The 12,221-nt window shown below is 35.6% G+C and overlaps 1 protein-coding gene across 1 annotated transcript in view; it reads left to right on the top strand.

The window, feature by feature from the left end:
• The first annotated feature begins 2,706 nt into the window (after nt 1-2,706).
• Nucleotides 2,707-12,221, top strand: part of LOC138700020 (aminopeptidase N-like) — an 81,111-nt gene continuing 71,596 nt past the window's right edge. Inside the window, exon 1 of the mRNA XM_069826308.1 lies at nt 2,707-2,816. The gene's annotated coding sequence lies outside the window, so the exon portion shown is untranslated. The remainder of the gene's footprint in view (nt 2,817-12,221) is intronic.

The following is a 12,221-nucleotide window of genomic DNA, read 5'->3' as shown; positions in this document are numbered from 1 at the left end:
TCGCTGAGAGGAAGGCCAGGCCGCCTGGAATATTGTAATATCACACACAGTCTAGTATATACAGTCGCGAAGCTCAATACGTAGTAAATATGCAAACATTAGATAGTTGCTCACCACTAGGTTCGCTAATATCGCCTCATTACAGGCAATGCAAAATAGTACCGTCACAGTCTATTGTTTCTAGCACCCTCAAAACTCAAGCGTCGTGACTGTACATAGTACACTGTGGTAATATCTATCTTTCAAAATTGTGTGACATTGAAGCCTTATTTTATAATAATTCTCATACATTGTTAACAACTGTTCAAAATAAACTTACTAAACCATTAATTTAATTATATTGCCTTTAGAGTACAGTACTTAATTAGTTGAAATGATATCTATCTCGTCGTAAGAAGACTGCATTTCGGCCTTTATTTATTGCGAACATATTTCTGAAACGTACTGCTTACTGTGACCGTAAGGCTACTCTGACTGTATATGTGGTCTTGGATCAGTGTGGAGGACGGTTGAAGTGCATTAGTAGAAGGGGTGGGAGTGAACGGGGTAAGAGACTCCCAGTTTCTAATAATCGTTGAGAAACTACTACAAAAAATTTCGCTGATTAAGTAACCTTCTTTGTGGAAAACGTTGGCGGTACATCCTTCTTGCCGCACTTGAATTACGACAACATTCTTCATAAATTAATAACATATCATGATATTCCTGAACGTGAATGGCATTGTAAGTTCTTTATCGAATACCTGTACTGAACTGCCATCCGCCTGACCTGTAACGTCTGTGCAGAGTAGTCAGCTGCATGAACCCTGCTGAACATGTTGCCACATCTCTCACGCCAGAATATTAACAAATTTATGCATGCATTATTATTTAATTTCACGAAAACATAATAGAACACACAAATATTTATTTAAACTAATATTAACTCTTTACTAGATATACCTATTGATGTAACTGTTTTCGTAATTTTACGTACGTCTTTGCCCGTATATTGATATGGCATATTAAACATTGAACATTGTTGTCGTCAGCAGGGCCGCCGACAGAATTTATGGGCCTCTATGCAATAATGTACTCGGACCCCCGTTGAAAAAAGTAACAATTACAAGTTACCAGTTATTCTAACCGTAATAATTATTTGTAAAATAAATAAAAGATAACCCCATACACAGATACGAACCTAAAATATACATTTTTATTACGTTGAAAACTTTTAGCAAAACTTCATATTAGCACAATATAGGCCTATTATATTCATAAAACATTATTCTTAAACACCTATATTTTCTAACTTGTAGTCCAACATCAACAAACAACTCTCCTTGACTTCATTGATGCAAAATCATCAATTATGTCATCAAAATTTAAAGACCTAGCAAGATCGCTCTCCAGACTAAGGAGCCAAGGTTACTCAGTCGTTCTTGACACATTGTTTATCTGAATACATTTTTTATTTCCTTCATTTTTCTGAAGAATCTGTCAGCATCAGCAACTGTCACAGGAATTGTATAGAATATTGTGGTTATGCAAATATTTGGAAATAAAGTATCCAGTTTTAATTCCCTCAGACTATTTAGGAGATTCATAGGTTTCAGTGGGTTTGGCCCTAAATTAGAGGCATGAATTGATTTTAAATATTTCGGCTCATCACTGATCTCTTTATTAATATCTCCATAATATTTTTCACGCAGTCTAGCACCCATATTAATATCTTCCAATTTTTTCTGTGTCTCCTTGTGCTTCTCAGCTCCCGACTTATGCCAGTACTTGTCCATTGTGCAGTTAAACTATAACCAGTAACACTAATGAACAGAATTTACTAGACAAACGACACTGAAAAGACGAAAGGTTCGACACGAAACATACAATGTACTGAAAGAGAAACGTATCCTGAGACTTCGGTTTGAGAGAGTACACTAGCATATTGTGGTGGGCCAGCGGGGGTTTGGTAGTTAAAAAGAACAAGCCAATAAATAATTGAACGTGTTCAGTACAAGCGACGGGAACATAGTTCAGGCAAATTCCGGGGCCTTCAATTGTAACGTCGGCGAACGTTACTGCGGGAAACCGATCTTCTATTATATAAATATCAAATATTTACATATGAAGTGGTAATTTGTATTAATTCTACTATTGTTGAGTTAATATGTCAAATTTATGTAACAAATATTCTTACAAAATTTTATAGTACCCGTATGTATCTACGAATAATTATTCGTGATAATAAAAAGTAATCAGACTCACTTAATTTGAAGGGCCCTTATTGCTCACGGGCCCATATGCACTCACCCCTTTTGTCCCCCCCCCCCCTTCTCGGCGGCCCTGGTCGTCAGATTAGACAAGATACAAGCCCTCCGAAGAGGGGTTAAATCCTGAACCGACTGTCGACGTACTTCTCTTCATTCTTACTCAAAACAGTTAAACACAAACGATAGTAAACCATATGAATGAATGAATGCTGGAACGCATAATCCAGCATTGCCTCAAGAATATAATCGCACAAACGAGGGGAAGAGTAGATGATCGCATGCATTCGTACCTCACCACAGCCTCAGCAGGAGTGGGGGTCCGCCCTGGGCAGACACAGGGCAGCGTCCGGGCGCCCTAGCCTTCAAACGCTGTGTTGGAATGGTCTGCCATAGAGTCACTAACGCTGTGTTGGAATGGTCTGCCATAGAGTCACTAAGCAAGCCGCAACAGTGTAGTCAAGTATGGGGTATAGATCAGTGCCATTGAACCACAGACACAGTTCAGGTCTGCTTTCAGTGAGCAAGGCAGTCAACATACCGAAACAAGAGAAGAAGCAAATAGTCAGTGTAAGTAATTTTCATTTTGCTGTGATTTATTGTATTATTGAAATTTCTACCATTTATTTATTTACTTCATTTTCTTTATTTATTCCTTCATCTATTAATCCATTTATTTATTCACTCATTCATTTATTTTATAGATGTGTACATACATAAGTTGTGTCCAGTTACAATATTCAGGTCTAAAACTACTAGTCATAAAAATTAATTTCTACTATCTGACATTAGAGACTGTAATACATGGAGACAAAAAAAATCCTACAAACATTTTTAATGAACGAAAGAAGAAATATCAGGGCCGAAATATATATATATATATATATATATATATATATATATATCAATATTAAGTCATTTTCAATGCTGAATATTCACATTTCAATCCTTTCAATAACTTGTTATATTATTTATTTCTAAACTCATTTTCACTTTGATAGAATATATGTTTCTTTTAAAAAGTGCAATTTAAATATTCAAAACTCTGTAAATAGGAGAGCATTGGTTTTTACTTTTTGGCTGAAAAATATAGCCTATTATAAAACTTTCCATGTAATTGTTTTCTTTCTGTAAACGACCCCAGAGAAACTTACCTTCTAGACGGCCTTCGTAATTGCGCTCGAGTGGCCAACATTTGTATAACCACTTTGTTTTGACATTATTAACATGATGGAAGAGAAAAAATAACTTTTCTTATATGCTTGTTAGATGTTATTTTACGTGACTTTTGTGTAAATTTTGTAGTATCCACTAAGTACAGGAACATCATTTTATTTTTACTTCAATTTTCATTGTACCTGAGTTTTTTAATGTACTTCACTCCCACCCCTTCTACTAATGAACTTCAACCGTCCTCCACACTGATCCAAGACCACATATACAGTCAGAGTAGCCTTACGGTCACAGTAAGCAGTACGTTCCAGAAATATGTTCGCATTTTCCAGTTATGAAAGTGCTTTCACTATTGAATCATTTTCGCACAGGTACTGTCGTCCATTTGCCTACGTCGCATCCCGGTTTCCCCCACCAGCTTTTATTCGCCAGTTAGTGGCTGGGCTGTCTTAGCTCTTTTCTGAGAACATTAATTTCTGTTAGGAATTGGACGTCTACGTAATATTATGCAATTGTTTAAAATAACTTAAATAAAAGGGCCTCGTTAAGTAATTAACTGTCACGTGATTTCCTCCCTTTCTGCGACCCTACGGGATAACCACTTGGACGGACAGTAGATAGTATGTCTGAGGAATTTTATCTTTTCGGATCGGGCAGAAGTGAAGATTGAATTTACAGTACGTAAGGTGCTCTTTTATAGAGTAGGTACAGAATTATTTCAACATGAGTTACTAGTACGAAGAACGAATCTGGTAATTGGGATTAGGTACACTAGTCTATAGTGCGATAATATACACATTAGAACTGAAGTCTGTATCGAAATGAACGGCCAAATTTTAAAAAATGTGTTTTAAATATCCACATTATGATTATTTTTCAATTTAACTTCATTCTCTATATTGTACGCTAATGTGCTGTAGACAGTATAATACACACTGCATAATGAATACGTCCACATGGACAGCTTAGTTCGTGAGTAAAAACACTCATTATTAATACTGTACTGTATTTTGATTAAACAAAAACCTAATGAAAATGATCAAACTCAAAAGCGCAATATTTCCTAGTTTACGTAAATAGATGAACTACTTTTCTTCCCCCCTATACCTAGTAAAGTGATTTGTTTGTATATTACACCAGTATCATCGAACTCTAGTCGTGGAAGGGGGTAGCAAACGGCGTTGATCCAGAGGTATAGGCAAGTTAATATTAAAAATGTTAGTAAAAATAAAATGATGTCCTGTATAAAATAGGCCTACAATTTATAAACAATTTAGGACTCTCAGAACCCTAGGATTTGCTCCCGCAATCTGGGGTTCCGCGGAACACACTTTGAGAAACGCTGAATTAAAATGTTAGAATAATCGCCGAACGAAGATTTTGATTTGCATTGAGAGTTGGCCTTGGCTTCCTCGCGTCAATACTGTACCGGCGAGTAAAGACACATCTTGAGTAATACTACCCGGTAACGCGGCCATAAAGTTTCCTGTTTGTCGGTACAGGAAGTGAAGCTGTGCTTTTCACAACATTGCGATCGAGAGGAAACACAATGGAAATGGCACAAGGAAAACTGCAACAATTACGTTACGTCGCGTCGCGTCGCCCCAGTTCTCCGCACTCAAGGAATCCCGCAAGGCTGCCCCACATTATGACGTACAGCGTTTCGCCGTGGGGGCATATGGAAAGTGAACTGACAAGTTGATGGAGTACAGGACCGGGCGCCTGCATTGTTTAGCAGTGTGATCTTTGTTTTCGTTATATTTTTCAGGAACATATACTCAAATACCTATTATAAATTCAGCTGTTGTCACCTTCACAATCACTATCACTTCTATTACTATCACTACTGCTGCTTCTGTTCTTACTTCTTGGCTTACAAGCAAACGTTCAGATGGGGGCAGATAAAAAAATTTTTTTTTTCTTCTACCATGTTAATAATGTCAAAAGAAGTGCTTATACAAATTTTGGCCACTCGATAGCAATTACGAGGTCGTCCAGAAAGTGATTTTCCCTGAGGCCGTTTATAGAAAAAAACACAATTGCATAGAAATATTTATTGAAACAGATACAGCAATTGTTGCGCTATTTGTCAACATATCCCCCACTGGAACTGAGACCTTTGTCATACCATGAGATTAATTTTTGTGTCGTAGAAGTCAGCCGCCTCAGATCAGAAACAGCGTTTGACTGCGTCTGCACCTCTCTCTGTCGATCTCATGATATGAGAAATGTCTCAATTCTGATGGAAAATATGTTGAAAAATAGCTCAACAATTGATGGGTTTGCCGGAAAAAGGGCGTATACGTCAATATGGCGAATTGAGATACATGCAATCTAAGATTTTAAAACGCACCTGAATAAAATGTTATACACGCACGCAGCCCTGTCCTGCAGGTATGTACAGTACAATCAAAACAAAATTTCGCTACTATAATTATTCACTAGATTTTAAACCGTTTTCCCTAAGAAGGGCGTATAGGTCTATCCGCCTTTCTTCCGGCAAAGCCCTCAATTGCTGTGTCCGTTCCAATAAATTTGTCCATGAAATTGTGTTTTTTTTTCTGTTAGCGGCCCCTGGAGAACTTATTTTTTTACGGCCCTCGTAATTGCGGTCGAGTGGCCAAAATTTGTATAAGCACTTCTTTTGACATGATTAACATGGTGGAAGAAAAAAAAATTAACTTTTTTTATTTTTTTGCTTGTTAACTTTCTCGAGGACTGAAACCGGGAGGATCCCTTCACTAGGGCCTAAGATTTACTTTTGGCCCATTGTGCGCATTATTAATTCTGGTGGATGATTCCTTCAGTAAAGAGCAACAAAAAAGTAAAACGAGTTTTTTAAAATACATAAATTATGAGATCGTGCAACGCTGCAATCAGCAAGGACTACAGATTAAGTTGTGCTGGTCTGAACAACCCTTTCATCTGGCTTGTTGAAGGTCATTGCCATGTACATTTATTTTTAAACTCGTAAGAAAAATAGGGATGATATAACGTTTAATGTTTGTGTTTAAACTGTGTTGGAGAATAGAGAATGAACAATGTTCATTCCAAGTTAAACAAAATCTTGGAAAATTTAAAATAACTCTAAAACTTAATTTTAATTAAATGTTCAGAGAACACAAACAATAAGAACGCTTATTTCAAACTAAATTGAAAAGATTAAGAAATATTTCTACACTTCCGTTTCAGTTGATATTCTACAGATCGTAAACAATAAGTATGCTTATTTCACGTTATAAAAACACAATTTTATAACGTTTAAAACTCTAAAGGAAAAAATAAAAATACGATAATGCTTAATTTACGTTGAAGTAACGAATAAAATTAAAAATATTATTTTCGAACTTTTCGATTTAATTTTAATTAAATATTCAGTGAACACAGGTAATAAGATAATCTTACTTTACGTTATGCAAGATTAAAAAAATCCTCGTTTTTCATTTTCTTCAGACAATTGGAAATAGTTCCCTCCCACTTAAGTTTTTAAAGTAGTAATAAGTAGTAAAGTAGTAATAGGTAGACTTACACACGAGACATCAAATTTCCCGAGCCATTGTAAAAGCAATTCACTCATTCCTCGCATACGCGAACTGCATCTCTCCAGGCAATAACTTTTATAGTGTTGTCACAGTGCATCACGTTTTAAAATTCCTTTGCAGAACGAAAACTTACATTTGTTCGGATAACATTTCTGTACATTTAAAGGACAAAACTAAAATTATTTCAATAATTTATCATAATATACTGATCTCTCAAATTGACTGAGCATATCGGGAATGAATTCAATAGCTTTTTCAAAATGCTTCATATAAAATAATTTTTTTCTCGAAAAGGAAGCAAAAACGAGCAAGATTTTATTAAACTTTTTGTTTGAAATATCTCAAAGAATAACACCTTAAAATTGATGACATTGCTTACGGTTCACTCTATATCTGCCATTATTGTCCAAGTCCGACAGGAGCGCGGGTGACATTCGTGAATCCTATGCTAACAGGTGGACCATCGTGCCCTAGCCCTGACATATCCAGGTTTCAACCTCAAATGAGTACCTAATAATAATAATAATAATAATAATAATAATAATAATAATAATAATAATAATAATTACCATAATAATATATTATTATTTTTTTTATTTTTATTTTTATTTTTTATTGTGCTGAACTATAATTGGCCTCTGGCTGTTGTTCAGCACACAAATATTAATAATAATAAATAAATATAAATAAATAAATTACTGTTATTTTCATTATTATTATTATTATTATTATTATTATTATTATTATTATTATTATTATTATTATTATTATTAGACTACAGGACCATAAGAGAAACGAAGATATACGTCGAGAACTGAATATCGAGAGTGTAATAACTATAATTGAAAAATATAGAAATAATTGGTACGACCATATAACAAGAATGCCCAACGACAGGATACCTTTCAGAACATGGTGTTATAGACCTACACGAAGAAGACGAGTGGGAAGACCAAAGAGACGTTGGAGAGACCAGTTTGATGGATAAAATTCTGGAGGCGGAACAGGCCATCGGCCTAAACCTTGAAGTTATTGATGATGATGATGATGATGATTATTATTATTATTATTATTATTATTATTATTATTATTATTATGCCTACGTTATGCTTACATTGCATAATTTTCAACACAACAAAATCTACGATAAATAACAAACCACGAAACTGGATCAAGATAGTCGCCTCGATTTCGAACCTTAAGCTAGGACTTACTTACTCGTTTCGATGAAAGCAAATAGAGTGTAACCACAGAAAAGAATGTGTGACGGACATCGATGAGTTAAATCAAGACGTAAAACCGTTCGAATCGATGGACGCATGTCATTTGGCAGAGAAACGTTTGACGGTGCCGTGGTACAAAGTTAATTCATAGGAAGTCGAGTGGTATCTACCTACAATATAGTGTGATGAAGTGTGTCTGATGAAAGTGGAACAATAAACAGTACACAAATAATGAGAGGAAGGACATTACTTACCGTTCAGAAAGAAAGGCTGGATAAAGTGTGCCCTTTTCTATAACTTCAATAACAGCGTATCAACACAGCATATGGAACAGAAGAGGAGTAGATTAATAACTAAAAAGAAAGAAGATGCAGTGATAAGCCACAAAATACTAGAAACAAAGGATAAGATTCTACAGAGGGTTGTTTCCGATCTCTGATAACGAATTTGAATGACGTCATGTATGTCAGGAATCACACCGACAGCTGAATTGTGACGAGAGGTGACAGACCAGTAGTGAGTGATTTCATAATCAGAGTGCACGGTGTATCACAGTAGCAATGTCAAAGAAAATCGAGCCTTTTTGGGAGGGATACATAACAACCCTTTCCGATGCCAAGTACAGTTACCTGAATATCATAGTTGCGTGCAAAAAAAACGTGATTTCGTTATTTCCAAGAAACGCATCTTATGTGTACCTAATAAGACTGGAAAAGCTCGGGTGGGATTAATTTCAGAGTGGAAAAAACAAGCAAACCCATCCCCCGTCACAAGTAGCCGCACCCCATGAGATGATAGAAATTAATTCCATTCGATCTTTACCGATCTTATTAAGTACACAGAAGATGCCTTTTTTTGGAAATAACGAAACCTCGTTTATTGCAGACTTCTTTTATTTTCATTTAACTGTACTTGGCATTGGAAAGGGTTGTTATGTACCCCTCCCAAAAAGGCTCGATTTTCTTAGGAATTTCTGCTGTGAGTCGCCGTGCACTCTGACTATGAGAGCACTCACAATGGCCTGTCACTTCGCATCACAATTCAGCTGTCGTTGACTCCTGTAATAATTCATTTTCCCATTAAAACATACAAGTTAGTCGAAGACGGAGAGATGGCATAGCAGCAATGGAGGAATATGAAATTAAAGTGGTAGGAGAAACCGAAACGTTAGGAGAAAAGCCTTCTCTGTAGATACTTTATATGTCAAGAGACATGCTGGGAATGGAACATTGTTTGATGAAGAACCTTTAGATAAGTGAAGGGCGTTTTGCAATCAGCATCTGTATTATAACACGAAACTATTTGTATCTTATTCTACCATTGAAATTTCCAACTTTGACATTTAGGCTTATATAATCTTTTAGAGCGCTCTGTCCTCACCATTATGGCATCATGAAAAAAGCTACATGTCCATGGCCATCAGGGTTTTTAACATGTCTTGAACATGGATTAGGAGCCCACGGAGTAGTCCGGCGGTAGCGCGTTTGCTTGGTGGTCCGGAATCTAATCCAAGCCCGAGCGTAGCTTCGGGTCAGCAGGAAAGCGAATTTTCAAACTGAGCTACGTTGATATCTCTATAGAAATATGCAATATAGCAAGCAGAGTAATTAGATTCCAAGCATATATAGGGACATCATTTTGCTTTTACTTCAATTTTTATTGTACCTGAGTTTTTGAATGTACTTCACTCCTACCCCTTTTACTAATGAAGTTTCAACTGTCCTCCACACAGAACCAAGACCGCATATAGTAAACAGTACTGAGTGAGTGAGTATAGTACGTTCCAGAAATATGTTCGCTTTTACCAGCTACGAAAGGGCTTTCAATATTGAATCATATTTTCGCACGTCCACACCTGTGGAGTAACGGTCAGCGCGTCTGGCTGCAAAACCAGGTGGCCCGGGTTCGATTCCCGGTCGGGGCAAGTTACCTGGTTGAGGTTTTTCCGGGGTTTTTCCTCAACTCAATGCGAGCAAATGCTGGGTAACTTTCGGTGCTGGACCCCGGACTCATTTCACCGGCATTATCGCCTTCATTTCATTTAGACGCTAAGTAATCTGAGATGTTGATACAGCGTCGTAAAATAACCCAATAAAATAAATATTTTCGCACAGGTAAAGGCTGTGAAGGCTAGTGGCTTGGCTGCCTTAGTTCTTTTCTGAAAACATTAATTTCTGTTAAGAATTAGACGTCTACGTAATATTATACAACTGTTTAAAGTAACTTAAATAAAAGGGCCTCGTTAAGTAATTAACTGTCACTTGATTTCCCCCCTTTCTACGATCCTGCGACATAACCACTTGGACGGACGGTAGATAGCATATCTGAGTAAATTTATCTGTGCGGATCGGGCAGGATTGAAGACTGAATTTACAGTACATAAGGTACTCTGTTATAGAGTACGTACAGAATTATTACAACATGAGTTACTGGTACGAAGGACGAAACCGAAAATTGGAATTAGGTACAATAGGCTATAGTGCGATAATATGCACAAAAAACTTAAGCCTGTATCGAAATGAACGGCCACCATTTTAAAAAATGTGTTTAAATATCCATATTATGATTATTTTTCAATTTAACTTCATTCTCTATATCGTATGCTAATGTGCTGTAGACAGTATAATAACTTAGGCCTATACACTGCATAATGAATACGTTCGCATTGATAACTCAGTTCGTGAGTAAAACACTTATTGTTAAGACTTTACTGTATTTTGATTAAACAAAAACCTAATGAAAATTATCAAACTCAAAATTCGATATTTCCTAGTTTGCGTAAATGGATGAACTACTTTTCTCCCCTCCTATATCTAGTAAAGTGATTTGTTTGTACTCGTATTTTACGCCAGTATCATCGAACTCCAGTCGTGGAAGGGGGTAGCAAAAGGTGTTTCCGGTTCTCAACCGTTAATCCAAAGGAATAGCCAGGTTGATATTGGAAATGTTAGTAAAAATAAAATGATGTCCCTGTACAATTTATCATTACTTACAAAAATATACAATACACAGCAAACAGCTTAATTCAATTTACAAGCCTAACAATTCATCAGTTAAATTATACAAAAATATACAATACATAGCAAACAGATTCATTCCATTTAAAGTCATAAATACAAAAAATAATGCATATCAGGCAGATTAATTCGATTTTCAAGCATAAACAATTCATCATTTGAGCTGTACAAAAGTATGCATTACAGTCATAGCAAGCAGATTAATTGAATTTAAAAGCAAAAACAATTCATCAGTTAAGCTATACAAAAATATGTAATACATATCAGGCAGATTAATTTTATTCAATTTACATCATGCAATTATCTGTTGAGCTATATAAAAAAATGCAATATAGCTAGCAGATTAATTCAATTTACAAACATAAACAGTTCATCAGTTAAGTTATGCAGAAATATACAATACATAACAAGCAGATTAATTCAATTTACAAATATAAATAATTCATCAGTTTAGTTATACAAAAATGTACAATACACAGTAAGCAGATTAATTCAATTTACAAGCATAAACAAGTCATCAGTTGAGTTATACAAAAATATACAATACATAGCAAGGAGATTAATTAAATTTACAAGCGTAAACAATTCATTAGTTGAATTATACAAAAATATACAATACATACCAAGCAGATTAATTCAATTTACAAGCATAAACAATTCATCAGTTGAGTTGTATAAAACTATACAATACATAGCAAGCAGATTAATTCAGTTTACAAGCATATACAATTCTTCATTTGAGTAGAAGGTATGAGTATGCAGAAATTCTTGTACTGCGAACAGTTAATCCTTATGTCGAAGCATGAATACTATTCTCCGGCAATGCTCTCTATTTCTGTCTGAGGACAGTCATAATAATCAGATTTAGACTTAGTCTCGGCATGCTCGAAATTTCTCAACATTTGCGTGGCGTGTATACAGAATAAATGATGACACATTTCATCCCAGTTTGTTTTCATAGCATATTAAAGCTATAAGTGTAACTGGTTTAGCTGCCCATTGCATAATACAATCTCGCTG

The sequence above is a fragment of the Periplaneta americana genome, chromosome 5 (genome assembly GCF_040183065.1).
Source record: "Periplaneta americana isolate PAMFEO1 chromosome 5, P.americana_PAMFEO1_priV1, whole genome shotgun sequence".
In the NCBI taxonomy this organism is placed as follows: domain Eukaryota; kingdom Metazoa; phylum Arthropoda; class Insecta; order Blattodea; family Blattidae; genus Periplaneta; species Periplaneta americana.
This window is presented reverse-complemented; position numbering and strand designations above follow the sequence as displayed.